Source organism: Haplochromis burtoni, unplaced genomic scaffold (assembly GCF_018398535.1).
Source record: "Haplochromis burtoni strain Fernald_Lab_line unplaced genomic scaffold, NCSU_Asbu1 Contig_221, whole genome shotgun sequence".
Taxonomy (NCBI): domain Eukaryota; kingdom Metazoa; phylum Chordata; class Actinopteri; order Cichliformes; family Cichlidae; genus Haplochromis; species Haplochromis burtoni.
Window position 1 is genome coordinate 794,372 of NW_024582582.1, and position 19,850 is coordinate 814,221.

Sequence of the window (19,850 nt, forward strand, 5' to 3'; positions counted from 1 at the left end):
CTGACATGTAATGTATACAAAATTATTATCATCATAACAACAATTACATTTGGCTGCATCCTTCTAAGCATGGGTCCAACTTCAAGTTGGTAACGAAAGAAGAAAGTGTACTTTATTGATCCCCGTGGGGAAATTCCTCTCTGCATTTTAACCCAGTTACTCAGTGAAGCAGTGGGCAGCCATTGGGAGCAGTGTGTAGGGACGATACCTTGCTCAGGGGTACCTCAGGGTAGCTGTTCAGGGGAATCGAACCCCCGACCTTCCGATCATGGGGCCACCACTCTACTAACATTGTGGACGGGATTTTTATGGAGGTGAATTGGGCGCTTATTGACATGGAGACATGGAGCTGATCTGACAGGAGCTTTACAAAATCAGCACCTTTGTTATTAGAACACGCATTTCCTCCACCTGCAATTTACTGCACCACAGGGACAGGACTTATGATAAGCAGACACTTTCTGAGCCAACCAAAACCCTTGTGAGACTGACACACACACACACACACACACACACACACACACGATAATGGAAGCACTACAGAAGAACGATCTACCTAAGGTACTGATTATAAACCATATTACATCTCACGTGATCACCTCTGTAGGGAAACGATGCCATTTGCTTTCACCTCCTGAAGTAGACGACAGCTCACTCAGTAATCCTTCAAAGACAGCACCGTCTCGTGTTTATCATCACCAGTTTTGCCATTTTTACATCTGGCTTCCTATTTTGTTCATCTGTACTACAGAAACTGCTTATACAAAAGACAGTGTGATGAAGGACAGAGACTTAAAGATTTTGGCCCATAGATTATGCTTATATCTTCAAGCAGACTTATTACAATGAATAAAGTCCAATTTTTCACAACAAACCAGTTCATGCTTTAATATCCTTCCAACAGCAGATGGCGAGTGCAAAGAGTGAAATCCAAATAAGGTAAGGACGATTAAAAAGCTTTTTGGGACAATGAACCAAAGTTATTACTAAGTTTACTGTCATTACTTACTCAACTGCTTCCACTTCTATGTAGCACACTAGGTTTGCAGGCAGCACAGTTAACATCAGTCTACAGTCTGCCGTGTCTGATTTATCTGGAGCAGCAGACACCTCTGTCTAACCCTGATCTCATTACTAGACAACGCACAAAGACAAAACAGTGCATACGTGTTGTAAGGCACAGTGAACCAACAAAGAACACGTCAACAAGTGCTGTTGTGGAAAGAATTCGCAACACTACCTCATGATGGGCTCAGCGGGCCTGCACAGTGCTCAGATGACTCCAGCTAATCTGTGGATGAAGTTTTAGCTCATTTAAGCAGATTTAGTTTGTATCACTCCCCCCATGACCCCCTGCCTCACCCTCCAGTCATAGCTAAGATGTCTGATACGCTTACATGCACACTAATCTGCAGACCCCGTCCGTCCCTTTGAGCAGATGACACCTCTGGTTCTACACAACCTGCTGCAGGTATGATGTGATTCACATTTATAGTGAAAAGAGCGCAATAACATCCAAAACCTCATTAAATGTTTTGGTTTTTTCCACAGGAAAAGATTCTGATGTGTAATGACCAATTAAAAATGTCTTATTTTAGCCATTTGGTTATTTAGAGAAAAGACAAATGGCTTGGAAACTTATATTCAAAAGTGAAGTTGTTTAATTACTGTCAATAAATATCAAACAAACGCCACCATGTCCAAAGTGACACATTTACCATGAACTCCGTAACTGCACAAAGAAACACTTTATTTAGCTCACATTAACCTTCAACGTCAACTTAATAAATTATTGGTCGAAAATTATCAAGAAGCCGTCAAACAGGTGTAGTGTGTCAACAAATACAAAGTACTGTATAAAGGTTTAAAATATGATGTCACATCTGACCTCTGACCTCTCCTTTAAGGACAAAGTGTACAAATTTAGAAAAAGTAAATTCTGCCCACAGTGAGCGGCCTCGGCGGAGCGCTGCACTCTTGAAGTGCTTCTTGTTATTAATCAATTTAACGCTTCCATTGTCCTGATTCCCAATTATTTAAAATCAAGGTGTAGGCCTACTTTTCTGAGCTCTGTAACAGCAGTTCTGTAGATGCATAATGATGCATTACGGGAGATTAAACAGGATATAAAGTATTTAATATAAGCTCCAGCTTTGGCATGATTACTGCCATTGATGGGAAAACATTTTCTGCAGAAGAATTACAATTTGCCAATAAAATGTATTATGAATAGTGTTCGAAACAGTGCTGAAGGAATAGTTTAAAGAACCTCCTACACTGCTCATCATTGTCATTTTCAAATCAGTATTTACTAATACAGCAAATATTTATTTAACCATAGAAGTAATATCATTTAATGAGTACAGACAGCTGTCCAGGATGAGTGCAGCGAGCTGCAGAAGTCTGTCAGCATATATTAAAAGAATAATACAGTATGTTTAAAGCTGGTGCAATATGTCTGAACACACGAAGAGAGCAGGACTGAAAGATTATTATTATTATTATTATTATTATTATTATTATTATTATTATTAGAATGCGCTTCAAAAATATCAAAACTATAAATCAAGCTGTAGAGACTGCAGGCTTACATGGAAAACATGTAAATAAAGAAAAACAACAACACAGAGCAGCGTTTCCCCGTCTACCCTGGCTGCTCAGTTTATGGCTGCTCTTCTGCAGTTAGCTTTAGATTTTTAGCTGCGAGTCTACGTGCATGCGTGTTGGCTTTATTTACTTAAAACGAAGCTAGTGACTGAATAATGAAACGAGATGGCTTTAATAAACTCTGCCCTGCTCTTAAACTGCCTGCACTGTGTGGATGTTTATTTTTAAAAGTGTGTTAACATAAGCATATGTATATTTCAAATGTTCTGCATAATACAAGGTCAGGTGTGTGACCTATAAAAGTAAATGATGCACTGTATGTGTGAAAGTGGAGGAGTCTCCAAACACAGCTATAAGGCTCCTTTAAAAAGTGACCCAGTGTTAGCATAGCATTCAAAGGCTCAACTCACATACACGAGATAGGACTAATTATGCACATGTCTCGTTTTGCAGTTGTAGAAAAAGTGGTGAAGCAGTAATTCAGTATTGTTTTAGAGTCAGTGAACATGCGTGCATATGATGCTTGGATGTTTCTGCACTGAAGATATTCTGGCTGCAGCTAGAGACACCAAGTTCCTGGGATAGCAGCTCATGAATGAACAGACTACAGAGCAGAAAAAAGCCATCACTAGTCCAAAAGCATATAGATGAATTTTCACTGACTGCAGCAAAGAATACGATGGAAATCAGGTTCGTTGATTAGCAACTGAACTTTCAAAATATGACCGTGGGGACTGTCCGGTAGTAAATCAGTGTTACCAGAGGAATGTTAAAAAAAGATGAAAAAAGCTTAGCTAGGGCAAAACAGCTACACAATTATGTGGGATCATCTTCTGTGCTTATTCAAATATATGTGGCAGCTATTAGGAGATAAGCTATTAAACAGAGACTGAGGCCACATATGTGCAAAGCACACTAAAACAAAAACAAGACTACCAAAAAGTATTTAGGAAATCAGCTTACAATCACGTATTCTGGAACAACCATTACCAACCTTCTGTTTCTGATTGGCTAGTGCCTACTGAGCTGAGGGGCTCTCCCTCTCCTTCTACCGTTATTAACTCTAAGGAGTGGCCAGATGTGTCATCCAGTTATTAACTCTAAGGAGTTAATAACTGGATGACACATCTGGCCACTTTTAATCAACTGCTAATCACATCATATTATTTACACAGTATTTGTGAGGGACTTGGATTAGTACACATCTGGCGCTGTAGGGAAGGATTTCTGACAGCAGGACGGGGTATGTCAGATCGAGTAGAGCATTAACTGTCCTGCATGTGTTTTCATGATAACGGTGACTCTGGGCTTCCAACATAACCAGAGGGCAAAATGCTCAGTAAAAATGAAATCAAGCAAAAGTTAATTGACCAGCTGCTGGCCTACATGGCCCAGTGATGCCGTTTCCCGCCAGTCGTGCATTCACCCAGAATGTTCACTGGCTACTAATGAATCAGTGATTGTGCGAGACTAGACGGTGCGAATGTTTCACTTGCAATTGAGACTAAACATAGATGTCCGTAAAGTGTGAAATGTCTCCTAAACATGGCGAGTGTGTTCAACCAGCATCTGCCTTCCTCACCACAGATAAGATGGCACCATCATAGTCGATGATGGAGCCTCTCCTGTCTGACTCACAGACACAGCAACCAATCTCTTAATGTGAAGAAAAGCGATCTTTTCAGCAACTCACATCCAAATAAATTTAATGATTAAACATAAACTTTAAAAAAAAAAAAAAAAAAAAACAATACTTGTTTATGCAAGTATTTTTTTCATTGTGCTGGACATGGGAAACTCTTAGATGTTTCTAATATCTCCTTGCTCTCGCCTCCTGAGCACACATACAGATGTTTTAGCATTATGGCTCAGGCACAGCTATATAAATACGCACTCCAGGAGAAAGTAGACAAAATGTATTAATATGCAGTATTAGGATATAAACAAGTAGGGAGTGAAGAAGAAGGTCTCAGTGCATCGTGAGCTGAGCACTGCAGCCCTCCAGCAGCCAGAGCCGACAGCAGCACACCTACACCGTGTTTGGGCATCACCTGTACCTGACACCGTATTGACCACACTCACAAGAGTTCCCTTTATTGTTTTGTTTATGATGTGTACTTTGAAATTGGCGCAAAAGAATTGAAAGTATTTACAAACACTGCTGATGATTTTCTTTGAAGGACAAGATTTTGCCGATTTTGTTTTTATATATGCCTTTCAACTATTATTCTTTTGTAGCAGTGGAGTTGTGCAGGCATGTGGGCAGGTGCTGATTTAGTGAGTGCTTGAGTTGCTATTCTGTATCACTTGATCATAATCACTTAGTTGTGGTTAGGTTTGACTTTGTAACATTGTAACAGGGTGTGTGATTCCTTGTGCTTCCTCGTCCCGCTGAAGAGTTAGAATGTGCCTGAAGGCCCCTGGTTAAGGGGAGCAGCTTAATGAGGTTTGGATTACCCATTCAGACCCCCCCCCCAAAAAAAAGAAACATCTGGTTGTGAGAATACACAAATGGTTCACCCTCCGACACCATCCGCCCAATCCCACCACAGCAGCTTCCTCTCTCCCCCTCTCTGGCTTATCCTTTGACCTGGTCGTCCACGCTACCCCGGCCTGGTAATAACTAGACTTGGCTCCGTTTTCACCATGTAATCAAAACACTGGGCTTTGTGGAGGCACAGAGGATAACAGACTGGCAGACTGGTGGGACAGGGAAGAGAATCGGAGGGGAGAAAAAGAAAAGAAAAAAAAAAAAAGCCCACAATAATCTTCACAAAGAGGAAAAAAAATAACAGGAGCATGACAGAAGAGGGCTGACCAAAAGGAAGGGAGGCATGAAAACAAAAAGCCTCCATTTGCGTGGCCTGAGCTTCTGGTTTGGTGTGGGGAGGAGTAATTGGGAGCAGTCGCTAACACTTTAAATAGCTGATGAGTGCGGTGGGATGCGGTCTGGGGGGAAGTGGGTTTGACACCACAAGAGGAGGAAAGTCAAATCCCATGAGCAATTGTGTAATTTGAATGAATTGACAGAAATAATTCAAAAGCTCTGAGTGATCCTTCTGCAGAGAGATCTCGCTGTGGATCAAGTCAGCACCGGGCAAAAGGTTTGCCATAAGTCAGTAGAATGTGCTTCTTATTTTTGGCTATGTGGTCAGTTTTAAAAATGCAGGGAGTGACCATTTAAATCTTTTTCTTATTTTATTAAATCTAATACATAAAACTGTCAAGTTAATTTTCAAGAAATGCCTTAATTACGACTTTGACCAAGATCTGGCTGTTATTTATTTATTTAGGCTTTAGCCGAAGCAAGCATTGAGCCTGAGCGTACGTTGAGCTTAAAATAGACCACTGAATTTAAACAAAAACAACACAGAACACTGAAAAATAGATTTAATTAAATGAATAAATGAAATCCAGCATTTTAACCTCCATAAATTTTCATTTTATGCTCGTCTTTCACTGTAAGTGCAGTCAAAAGGTGCATGATGCCATCCCACAGGACATCCTAATGGCAAACATGTCTTAAATGCTGTCTTAAAATAGACAAAAAAAAAAGTAAAACCTGGAGATTTTCCCATCTGCTCTCAGGGCTTTAAAAACAGAGCGGTTTTAAAATATACAGGTCTCTGCCAGCTGATCCCACAGCTAACTATGCCCTCTGGCTGGGATTCGTTGGGTCTTGTTTTGTGGTAAATCCCCTCTGGTGAAAGATCACTTAAACATTATTCAAGGTTTTCCTTTGACCCAGACTCCAAGGGTGAGGTTTGGAGACAAGTTTGAAGTTGAAACTATGGAAAGGAGTTTTTGTAGACCTATAGGCAAGATTGATGGGCTGATAAGCTTGATGTGGCAGGAACAGGAAGGACTGTGGTCTATGCTCTGATGTTTGTTCTCCTCATCCCATTTCCTATTACAGGATTAAAGTTGACCTGAATCACACTGTGGTTCATCAGTCTAAGCAAACAGGTTTCATATGCATTATCAGACCGTCTACAGCACTGTTACTTTAGATAGGTACATTCAGCTGAAGTTGGGTTCTTCATCCTGTTTCGTTTGACTCAAGTTCAAATGAAGAAACCTGTTTAAACAACATTAACACAAGAACAACCCCCGTTTCATGAAAAGGGCCGTGACAAGAATCAACCAAGCTTTTCATAGCTAAGAAACAAAACGTGACTCGACTGGTGACACTGTGCGTTCGCTTAGCAGACCATGGAGTGACCAGTCAAAACAGGCAGGCTAAGACCAACTCCTGTCCTCCTACAAACTCTACAGGAGGAGAGATTACAGCATGCCTAATACTACAATTACAAAAGCACAGAAAGGGGCAGAGCAGAGAGGAACCTACCTCAACATTGTACAAGGCCCAGATTAAAACTGGGGGGCGGGAACACTGTCACATTCCCATGAAGACGAACAGGACACGTTCAAAGCAGCTGTCACAGAAAGGTTCTCGTATAAATAGAGTTCCAAAGACAGATGTTACCAGCCAATATAAACGCCTAAAATTAGGAGCATCGCTTCTGGCTCACTGAAGACTGAATTTTGGTAAACATGGCAGCAAGGTCTTGGCTGCTTTATTTTGTCTGTTCATTGGAGCTGGCACATAATCATATCCCAAACACATCAAAAAACCCAGCTTTTCACAGGAGGAAATGACACAGCGTCACAAAAACCAACTGTGCCACCATTCCTGAAGTTGTTAAGCTGTTGGCTTTAAAACTACCACTGACCGTGTGCTTTTGGCCATGGCCGCTCTGTAATTAAATACCAAAAATTTCTGTTTTTCCTCCATCTCAGTTTCTTGGAAAATATATACAGCATCTAAATACAACTCCTGCCCTGCCCTCTCAGGCTCGTACACACATTGATGATGCTATCCTGCTCCATTCCTAAAGCCACATCTGGTTATTGCACTTCAGAATGAACAAAGGTTATACCCACAAAGTGCAATGAATAAGAAAGGGGAAAAAAGTAAGCCATGCAGTCAAAGTGAAACTGAAATAGCCTTGTGGTTGAATTCCAGAGGTAAATATGTTCCTGTACCCCTCTTCCTTGGGAGAGTAGTGCAAGCGTAGGGATTATTCTTTTAACCTTGTAGTAAACCAGAAAAGACTGGGTCTCTCTCTAGGATGAATGTTTCCAGCCACAGCTCAACCATTAATTCTAAATGTGCTCTCACACTGAAAAGGACAAGTAGTGTGCCATCTCTTTGGCCAGTTCTCTAATTGCATGGAGAAAAGGATCAACTCATCATTATAATCTGACAACATTGTGTCATGTGGGCCAATTTCCCAATCCCACTGTGATTTTAGCTGCGAGTCAGTAGTGGGAAAAACCATAATGGTGACCATCACCCCCACTTGCCTATTCCTTACTCTTAAAAGTGTTAATTATCTCATATCTATACAGAAAACCTGGTAAATATTGCATGCATTAAATAAAGTAGGTCAAAGAGGAGCATGGCCATCCACCTACATTTTCCAGTGTATTTCATATTTTTTTCACTTAAAAAACAAAAAAACAAAACAAAAAAAAAAACACCATCTTAAACCACGGCTACCTGTTAACTTCTGCAGTCAAGAGTTTACATAGACTCCCCATGGGCATGAATATCATGAGAATTTCATTTTTTTAATAAATTATGTGAACTGTTCTATTTTTGGGGGGTGGACTAACTGAACAGCATACTTCCTAAATGACTTTTAAAATGCAAATACTCCTTGAAACATGTAGCTCAGTCCTTCTCTCGTCTGACCATAACACATTTCTCCAGAAGGCAGCTGGCTTGTAATCCGTGCTGTAACGATTGCGCTTGGCAGTCGATACCAATGTAAAACTTTCACAGTGGACAGTGACGATGACGTTCCAGCAGTTTGCAGTTCATGACCAGCCCTGGTGGGTTGGTCCTGAACATCCTAAACAATTTCTTCTCATCTGAGGGTGACAGTGTGGTTCTTCCAGACCTTGGTAAAGTGTTGGCAAATCCAAATACTTTGTGCTTACATACAATTATTTGAACTGTTAAACTGTCTGAACTGGTATCAGAAACTGTAGTGGTTATATAAATCTACAAAGGTCTACAAAGTCAATAAAAAAATTTTTTTCATTGTTCTTATTATTGGTCAGTCCACTGAGTGCTAATTTGTTAAGCGTGCACACATATAATCTGCTTTTCCCATCAACTAAATCAACTGAGTAACTAAGTGCTTGATGAGGTGCTAATGCTGTTACACTAGCTATAAAAATAGTCTGGTAATAACATAATGTAGTGGGATAAAATTGACTTCCTGAAGCCCAGGATATCTTCATGAAATTCCACTAAAACATAGAATCAAACAGACTGATGTATGACATCATCTATATCTGCAGCTAGCAGCTGTTAGACTAATAAGTCAGAGATCTAAAAAGAGGTCACTGCCTGTTGATTGAATCCTACCAGCGCAGGGCATCGGGTCATGAGGCCATTATAGTAATCAATTTGTTGTCTACGATCAGCAGGCAGCACAGGGAACTCGTTTAATCGATAAGGGCCATGAGGACAGCCTCACTGTAGCCGGATAGCATCCTGGGTTATCCAGGCCTTTAGGCCAAGAGTTTGAGACTTTTTTAGGAAGCATTTAAGTTTTATCTAGTTTTTATTTATTATTTAGTGGGACTACATTGCTAAACAGCATTAAGTCACTCAGTTTGGAAGCAAGTAATCAATGCAAATACTAAAGAAGACTTATAGTTTTCCTTTGTTTTCATATATACATAGTGTTACAATGGTGAGCACTGACATGAAACATTGCCAAGGTTTCAAATAATGACAAATAATTAAACAATTCAATTAATTAGTTAATGTACAAGTAACCCACATGAGGCAAAAACAAACAAACAGGCTTTATTCTGCTCTAAATGCTCTGTTTTTTCTACTGTTGGCCAGTGACAGCCAGTATCCCTGATAGCTAATAGTCATCTCTACTGCACTGACTTTCAGCTCCAGTTTATTTTTGGATGCTACTAGAGTAGCTTTGCAAACTCTAGTAGTAAGTAGCCAAGTCATGGAAATCTGTAGTGTGAGCCAGAATACGCATAGGTATCTATAAGAACAAACCCGATAACATGCAATCCATTTTAGATCCAACTGCATGCTCACTGCCAGGACCTAAATCAGTGTAACACAAGCTCATTGTAAGCAAAGGGCACATGATGACTAACAACTGTCAGCTACTCAAATAGAAACAAATGTCTAATGTGTTGCTGTAAAACAACAAAGTTGAAACAGGAGGGGTAGTTGGTGCTATAAAACTTTTATAGCTTCTCCGCTGATAATCGCTCCTGCTGAAGAACACTTGAGGTAAACCACCTACACTTCACAGCCCAGCTCTTTGCCTGCACACACACCAACTAAATGAGGGGAAGCCAAACTGGGTACACTTTAAGGACGAAAAACGGCAAATAATGGTCCATCACAAAGCATTTTTAATTTTATTGCAACAGCATCAATATTTCTATTTTCCAGTAGTCACCATTGTATTATTCTACCCGGTTTGTGTATCACTACACACTACAGTCTTTCCAATGTCTGCAATTTGCAAAGGAAACTTTTTAAATCCCATTATTTCTCTTTAACCAACGACTCTTTTCAACCAATGAATTTTCTGTAAGAAAACAGATCAGCATAATAAACATATGTTGCTTTTTAATGTTCACAAAAGCTCATAAACATCTCTAGCAGCTCTGAGGGACTTCAGTTTTATCAGGCAGAAGCTTCGTGGTCTCAGGACTTGGGCTGACATTTGAGTGGAAGGAATGTTAATGCCCTGTTGGGGCTGAGATAGTCCTGCCTGTTTACAGGGCAGCACAGGAGGAAGAAAATACAAACTGAAAATAACGTTCAAGAAATACATTTAGGATAGAATTTTTCCCTAAATGAAACTAATGCTGACAAAGTTGCGATATTTACTCACATCATCATCAGTTACATCACTTTATAGCCTGTCATTCCTCATGGATGGAGTTAGGGCCATCCTGATACGAGCGACTACTTAGCTGATCATGCAGGACACAACTTATTTTATGTGTTTGGAAAAAAAATTACCATCATCCTTCAATGCTGGCTTATTAATTCTTTTTAGCTACTTTTTCATTCAAAATTCCAGCAGGTGCAGCAGGTGCAAGACATTAAGAGTTTTCTTGTATACAAATCATTTCACAACATTTACATAGGATTCAAATTTGAGCATTGACCAGGTCATTCCCTGAGGCTCAATTTAATCTTTTTAAGCCAAACACAGTAAATGGATGCACTATTTAAAAAAAAAGTAAGGGAATGCTTGTTACTTTCAAAGATAAAGGCACAAAGGCAGAAAGTTTGCAGCAGTTAGTTGGAGACACACTGGACATAAATCTTTAGATAATTAGAGTTACTCAATTTCACTGTTTGCTCCATTTTCACAATATGAAAACAGCCATTTATAAATATTGATGCTATTTGTTAACTGAAGCTATCAGCATACACTGCAATCACATATTGTTTGATTTAAAATCCTTTGTAGTTACGCACAGAGGCAACATTTTAAAAAGTTGTACCACAGTCCAAATACATATATACCCAGCTGTACACCACCCAGGGAATAACAATATTAGTCATGAGCTGCTGTTAAGTTACATGAACTTGAATGGTGTGGCTTAAAAAAATAAAAAATAAAAAAATCCCACAAACTCACCAACACACAAACCCCTTCAAGGAGCTAACAAAGGCCTGGTTCATTTGGAGCCAGATTAAAACTACCGAGGGGGAAACATTATTCCTGGTAAGCAAGGGGGGAAAGGTCCCCTCCATTAAAAACATGAGAGGTCCAGTATTTTGTGACGCAAGCTGCTGCTTTACAGAGGTTATACCAGCCCACACATGCAGACGCTGTTCACCAAATGAAGAATGAAATCAAAGGTTCACATTGAATTAGATATCCTTTAAGTCAAACAACACAGTGAAGAGCTACACTTAGGCCAGTATACTGCTACACTTCAGCTCATCTAACAGCAAAGGTTGCAAGGAAACATTGTGGGCTCACACGGAGTTCACACTCACACACAGATGCAGTTACATCTTATTGCAAACATTTTAACCTCAGTCCCCTGCTTTGTTAAAACAAAGCCCTGCTGAGGGAGGATTATATCAGTGCAAGGGTAGCAGAGCCCCACGACCCATGACCTCTAAGGGAGTATGAACTAACAGGAAGTGTCATGGTAAGAAGACACATGATAGGCAGCTTGTAAAAATACTGCTGCGCTGGGACAACACATTTACTTTCTGCACATGACGAGCAGCAGGATATCGTAAGCGCACCAGTAGCTCCTGCTGCCAACAAGAGCAAAGATAACAAGAGCACATGGGCATTTGAATCATTCAGCTTCACAGCTTTACAGATGTGGGCCTCGTTGCTAAGGGTAGCCGAGATAGCATTAGCATTAAGTAGGGTTGCTGCTAGCAGTCAACCAAACCGTCAATGAGGATTTTACTTTTCATTGGTCGGTTGTTCATTATCCCAAACTCAGAAAGCGAATATACATTACACTAATACACACACACACACACACACACAAACACACATATACACACACATATACACACACACACACACACATATACACACACACACACACACATACACACATATACACACACACACACACACACACACACACACACATATATATATATAAGAAAGTTCAACACAGTGAAGCTTTCTTTAAGGTCCCACAAAATTCTTATATTGCCAAATGTATTCACTCATCCATCCAAATCACTGAATTCAGGTGTTTCAATCACTTCCAGACTGTTCTACAAACATCTGTGAAAGAATCGGTCGCTCTCAGGAGTTCAGTGTGGATGGATACCACCTGTACAGCAATTCCAGTCATGAAATTTCCTTGCTACTAAATATTCCAGTCAACTGTTAGTAGTATTCTAACAAAAAGGATGCAATAGAAACAACAGCAACTCAGCCACTAAGCAGTAGGCCATATATAATAACAGAGCAGAGTTTGGTGGAGGGGGGTTTAGGGTGATGGTTTTTTTAGGAGTTGGCCTCAGTCCTTTAGTTCCAGTGAAAGGAACTCTTAATGCTTCAGCATGGGAAGCCATTTTGGACAATTTCATGCTGCAAACTTTGTGGGAACAGTTTGGGAATGTCCCCTTCCTGTTCTAACATGACTGTGCACCAGTATGTCCATAAAGAAATGGATGAGCGAGTTTGGTGTGGAAGAACTTGACTGGCCTGACTCTACCTTTGTGAAAAAATTAGAGTAGAGACTGCGAGCCAGGCCTTCTCGACAACAACAGTGTCTGAACTAACAAATGCACTTCTGGATGAATGGTCAAAAATTCCCATAAATGTCCCTAAACCTTGTAGGAAGCTTTCCCAGAAATGTTGAAGCTGTTACCACCGCAAAGGGTGGGCTGACATCATAGTAAACCCTATGGATTAAGAATGGGATGTAGCTCCAGTTTATGTGTGTGTGAAGACAGACAAGTGAATACTTTTGCTAGGGCTGCTCGATTATGGCAAAAATGATAATCACGATTATTTTCACTGAAATTGAGATCTCGATTATTTGACGATATTTATTTAACCCTTTAAGACCTACTATAGAACCAAGTCCGCCAGAGCTTATATTATTTTTTTACATGTTGTAGTGCCATTTGTGGGAGCATTTCAAGTTGCTATACAACTGTTATAGCCCATATTTTAATAATATGTATGCATTAAGTCCATAGTAACTACATTAATTGCAAAAAAGTGCAATAAACTACAAAAAAATTGAAAATCTTTTTGTTTTTTTACATATATTTCTACTTGGAGAAATTTAAGAGGTTTATCCCTCAAAACTTTAAATACAAAAAAGTTGCAAAAAATAGTTTCAACAACAGGAAATTTATTTTGAGTGTCTTCATAGTTTTATTTTGGAGATACACCAATTTTTATATACTGCAGGAAAAACAAAAAAACAATCCTATGATACAAATTTGCAAAGAAAACAGCACGTGCATCTAGAGCTGGGCGATATGAGATTTTTTCATATCACGATATGTTTTTTTCATTTCAGGCGATAACGATATCTATCACGATATAAGCCAAATAACTATATTTGTAAGATTTAAATGTGCCGTTGCTCACAAGTAAAATGTGAAATAATCAGCAGCTTGTTTTTATTTAAATATTTATTTCCCATAATAAGTTCAACAGGGTAGATGTACTTAAGGAACATGAGACTTTTTCAGATAAATAAAGGCAAATATTGCAAACTACACAAAAGGCAGCCGCTAAAGCGTTTAAGTTTCAAAATAGAACAAACGAAACAGACTAAATTGTCAATTCCACTTAGAAACAAAATATTAATTCTAAAAATAAATCTTAGTTTGTTTTACAGAAGAACAGACAAAACTGACTAACTTTTGTCAATATCAAATAAACTGAGAACTAAAAGGAAATTCTCAATCTCTCCTTGTTGTATAGCTAGCTTTTCAAACAGTTTTAACAGTTACTTTAGTCTGACAAAAGCCGAATGACGAATTAGCGCTTCCAGTCAGAGACTGAGGCTACGTCCACACGTACACGGGTATTTTTGAAAACGGAGATTTTCCGTTTTCGTTTTAAAAAATAATCCCGTCCACACATAAAGGCAGAAATGAAGGAAAACGCTGCTATGAACATGCCAAAGCAGCAGGTGGCGCTAGATTCCTAACCGTGCAGAAATGTTGGCCAATCAGAAGTCTAGAAGCCTCGGTGGGAAAAAGTAAACAAAGCTGGGGCATAGAAGCAGAACCGAGTCGTATGTGTGGAGGGACAGTAACTGTGTGTATATGTAAGCATTTAAACACTGCAGAGAGTAGAATTAACAGTAACAGTATTGTAGAAATTCATTTCACCGAAACAATAACGTGGCGCACAGTGTGACGCATGCACCAGTTTATTGTATTTCCAGACTTGCTTTCGGCACAATTTACAGTGCACGCTACTCTGTTTTTTGTCAGACTTGAAATAGCCGAAATACCTTCACACTACGGAACTTCTATGGCTCTTCCGTTCGACAATCTCTCCGGCGTTGGAACCATCATCTGTTTTCTCTTCGGTCACGCTCGGTTGATTTTTCTAGTCGGCACACTCATTTCCTCCATTACCCGCTGGCTGCTTCCCAAACAAACACACGTGCGGCTTGGCACTTGTGCTGTACGTAACAAGTCACGCGACGTGACGCTGCGGCTGTGATTGGTTCGGCTCTGCGCTACTTAATTTGGATTGGCTGACCTTTTTTTTTTATTTTTTTTTTTTTTTTTTTAAGAGGACAAGAGCGGCGAGGTCTATCGCGATAGCTTAATTTCTCTATCGAGTAAAAGTTATATCGCGATACATATCGTTATCGTTCTATCGCCCAGCTCTAGGTGCATCAAAATAAACTATTTCCAGCAGTGCAATTCGAGTTCTAAGCATCCAGAAACTATTCAGAAAAGTCAAACATGACCAGTATAGGCTTTTAAGGCCTACGAGTAAAAAACTACATTTCCGCGAAAATGACGTCACTTCCGGTTTCGGCCAGGAAATGGCGGACATGCATATTCGCGCTGACGTCTGTTTCACTGTGGGAAGTGTTACGAACAGCTGATCGGATCGGCAAAGCGTGTTTCTGGAATATTATGTTTTTGTTCCTGCAAGCGCTTTTTATGCAATTTTTGCAAAGCTTTATGTGGAAGGAAACCGTGACCGAGGACAAGCTGATGGCATAAGATGTAAGTACAACTCCTCCGGTTATTGCGCTAGCTTACACGGTTCAGGTTCTACAGGGATTTAAAAATAGTTACACAAAACGGAGCGTGCTGCTCTGACCGGCTTTAAAGGGTTAACAATGACTTTAAAAAAATAATATAAAATAGTGTGCAACACCACTGAAGTTTTTTTACCTCTCTTTTCAACCAACGGCAGTCACTCTCCAAATAACTTCTGCTTAGCTTTCCGAGCTTCCCTCGGGTCCTCTTAATCAGCGGTCTCCAACCTTTTTTGCGCCACGGACGGTTTATGCCCGACAATATTTTCACGGACCGGCCTTTAAGGTGTCGCGGATAAATGAGGGAGGGGCTAATAATCGGCTCCGTCATTTTTAATGATCGTTGAAAGCCCAGATCGTAATGGTGATTAAAATTCGATTAATTGAGCAGCCCTAACTTTTGGCAATACAGTGCATGTTTGTCTGCATACAGACTTCAACTTGGACAGTGAACAGAGCAGGGTTTTCACCTATGGCAATCGTGCTCCTGTGCAGTCCTCCAAAATTCAACTGCAAATTGCTGGATGCGGATGATCACTCAAATGCTGATTAACAAGCTGGACCAGAATAGAAGAAAAAAAAAAAATCTAAAATAATAATGCAGCATGAAAAAGACTGATAGTAGCTGCAATGGATACTTTTGTTTTCAATACTTGGTTTCACTTTAGCTCTTTGTATGTTCTGTGCTGATGATAAAGGGTAGCCAACAAACTGGCAGACATAATTGGTAATCTGCTATATTGACAACAAATACACTGCAGATACTGCCTTCAAACTGCCTGCAGACTGTTCACGCTACATCTGCTCAAACCTCAAACAAGCCTTAGCTGGCTCAACAAAACCTAAGACCACTGTTAGAAATACCGGGTAACTTTCTGCTTCAGGCTCTGTGTGTGCTCACACAAAAAGGGGCATTTCACAGGTAATATGACTCTTCTTGCACACAAAGTGAACCGTGGGAATGCGACTCAGTCCAGTCACAGACATTGTGACAAAATGGTGATTAAAAATAAAAAAGTGAACTATACAAGTAAAATGCAACATGATAAGAAACTGATAAATCATTGAATTGAAATTATTAATCTGGTGATCTAATAGACAGTAATACAATAAACATTTTAATTCAAGATATTTATTATCTTGATACAAGACATTTGCAGAGCTCTCAGTCATAGTAAGCATGTTAGAAGAATAGACAAAACTAAAGCATGACAATACTAATATAAATTGTGAATTATAAATTATACCTCTTTTACAAGAGGGTGGCACACAAGGAGAATCTAATTATATTACAGATATTGCACATTTCTCACTGTGGGGTTATTATTGCACATGGTGAGAAACTTTAGCTTTTTGGAAGATCAAACAAAACTTTTTATTGATTGCACAGATACTCCTGATGGTGTCCCGTCTTCTACTTACTTCAATTCCAGCAGTGTAAAACCAAACAAATATAGAAACATTTGTACACTAAAATGACTAATGTACAATGTCATCATTTCTATGACAATGTGTAGACCGTTTGCGCTTTGTTCAGTGGTTTTAGTAAGGTACGGCTTAATAACTTGCACATATAAAATCTCTAACAGAAAATCTGTTTCGCACTTAAAACATGCTGTCAGTAAAAATCAGTAAACACGTGGCGCTTCTAGACAATTTTAAACCGAAATTTAGACCAAGTCTCCATGGTAATATAGCCAGGTAGAAAGAGAGCAACTTTCAAGTCTGACTTTAAGCTTGACATAGCATGCTAACATGCTAATCTTGCTTTATAGCACATTCCTCAGGTGTGGGATCATTGCAGGAGGGCAAGAAAGTCAAAAGTACTTTCTGCAGGCAAACATTCACTTATCATTCATCAGGTTTATCCACAGCTTTGCAACATACAAAGAGTCCAATGTCAGCCACTTAGCATGGTCATTCAATCTGACATTAACAGTATCCTTGCTGGATACAATCATTACCACAGTTCTATTTGTGCATCCACATGTAAAGTAGTAATGGGAAAAGATGACTGATAAAAATATTCCAAACAGCCTGGGAATACTAGGAAAATCTTTAGTTGACAGACATTAAGTACCCAAGTACTTAAATTAATACTAGTCTTCTGAGACCAGAATTTCTTAAGAAATTCATGATGAATTAAATGCTTGTTGCAGACCGTACTTTGTTAGCCTTGAAGATTTAAAAAAGGTAGAAGTTCAGGTTTTCCAGTTTTGTACCTGAGTCCAGCAGCAGCTTGCCAGGGGCCTGAACTTTTAACATGCCTGCCCAACATTCAGCTTTGGCCTACCATAGCAACCTCGTTTTCCCAGGACTCCCCCCCAGGGGGTATAATGGGACTTAAGGGGGGGGGGTCCATTTAGGGGAGGGAAAAAGGGTGTTTCTAGGGAAACTGAGCGTTCACTGTTCTCCAGCAGCCTCCATGGTTGCCACTTGGCAACAGTTGACTGTCGGCATTTCAAAATGCTGCTTTTCATGCTTGTCTGTGTGTCATGAAAAGACACACAGACACACACAGAGTAAGAAAAGAAACCCAGATAGTGTCATCACAGCAGATGCTTCTCATATTGTTGCCTCTGGAGCCAAAAACCAAAGCTGACTGATGTCATGTGGATTATATTAAATTCTTCTCCCTTCAAATCACAATTCAGGATGAATGGCCACCTGACTGCAGCTAAGCAATGCAAGGAACAATACAGAAAAACTTAGGAGATTTCTAATTGCCATCCCCTTAATCTGCTACTAAATCACCACATTTCAACATGAAAACAGTCACGTATGCTCAAAAAGTTTTCAAAAGCAGTTTTCTCGATATGAAAGCCTGGACTCACAAGGTTATCTTCCAGATGGAGGACACTCCCTCTTCCACCACACCCACTCACCTGTCGTTTCTCTGAGTCTACAGCCAAAACACCAGCTGTTTTCCAGCTAACAAACAAGAGAACCGAAGAGACACCCGCCCCCCCTCTCTCTCTCGCTCTCCCCCCCTCTCCTCGAGGTATGCCTACGTGTCTCTAAGCTCCCACCCTTTCCTTACAATCTCCTGTCTGGTTGGCCGGTCTTTTCAGCCTCCTCTTCAACAAAAGAAACAAAAAGAAGGCATGGCCACGTTCTCTTTCTGAAGAGAAAGAAAAGCGTGGGGAATGCAGAACACCATTTTTAAAGCTGCAGAGACCAAAAAGCAGAAATTATCTGCAAGCGAGACAAAAAAAGGAAAGTAAAAAAAGTTTTCTTGCATTTCTGTGGAGCATGCAGAGGAACAACCAGGTAACTTCAGCCACAAAAAGCCAGAAACAAAAAGCCTCCGTTTCATTTTGAGTTGAGTTCTGGATCAGTTTTCAGCCAAAGCATGCAAAGTGAATTTAACAAAAAATAAAGAAATAAAAAATTACGAGTATGCATGTTCATATACTCCTGCAGCTGCAGGATACCTGGAATTTAACACCATGCTGCCAAATCTTTTTCACTGCAGGAACATAACGTGCAACAATTATCTCAGGTTCTGTTTCCAGTGAAAGCCAAATTGTTTTTAAACACACTGCATGTTAATGTCCATTGTGGCATAATTATTTACCCTCACATACTGATTACAGATACCAAATGATACATGCCTGAAGACCACTTAAATGTTGTGCTGCTGCTCTATATTTCAATCCTGTCATTTTCACAGTAAAGTTCTTATTCTGTCACCATATTCTTTGGTTTTGTGATTTCATAACCACAATTGTACTTTGTGTAACAGTATTAAGTTTATAGTTTGTTTGTTTTTTAAATTTCTACAATTTTATTAGTCAGTTCTGCCAGCAAAGCTCACTGTGGTATAGTGATGTGTTACCGTCTGGCATGGTGGCAGCCAAAACCTTAACAGTGAGATTTCAACTGAATCCAAAGTGGCTGATGTCATGTTACAGAACAACAGTGACTGGGTAATGAATATAAATAAATCTTGAACACATTGGATATCATGCATCTCCATCTCCAGTTGTGTAAAGACAGCACAAAAGAAATGTGAGCATCTTTCATTCTGGCATGTTTACTTTGCCTCAGGTCCATTTTGGCTCACATACCAATATGACTTTAAACAACACCCAGCACTACGCACAGTTTCCAGACAAGGAAACTGTGCGTAGTTTTTGCAGTTTCCTAAAAAAAGCCTCTTATCTTGTGTCTACATTGATGTGGGTTTATAATTAGGGTCTATTACAACCAGACTTAGATTGCAGGATTAAAGCCCAGGTTAGGTTAGGCCTAAAAAAAAAAAAAAAATTCTTCCATACTTTGGACCTCACGAAGGTACAGGAACAAAGGCCAAGTGTGAGATTGCGTGGTTCAGGTAAAGGCAGAGGTCATATCTTCTCTTTGTGAGTACACTGACAAAGCTCTTCTCATCCATGTCAACCTATCGCACAGCAGGGCCTCGTTCTTTC

The 19,850-nt window shown here is 39.8% G+C and overlaps 1 protein-coding gene across 2 annotated transcripts in view; it reads right to left on the reverse strand.

Annotated features, from left to right (window-relative positions):
* Positions 1–19,850, reverse strand: part of plxnb1b (plexin b1b) — a 94,181-nt gene that overhangs the window by 68,231 nt on the left and 6,100 nt on the right. The window lies entirely within an intron of this gene.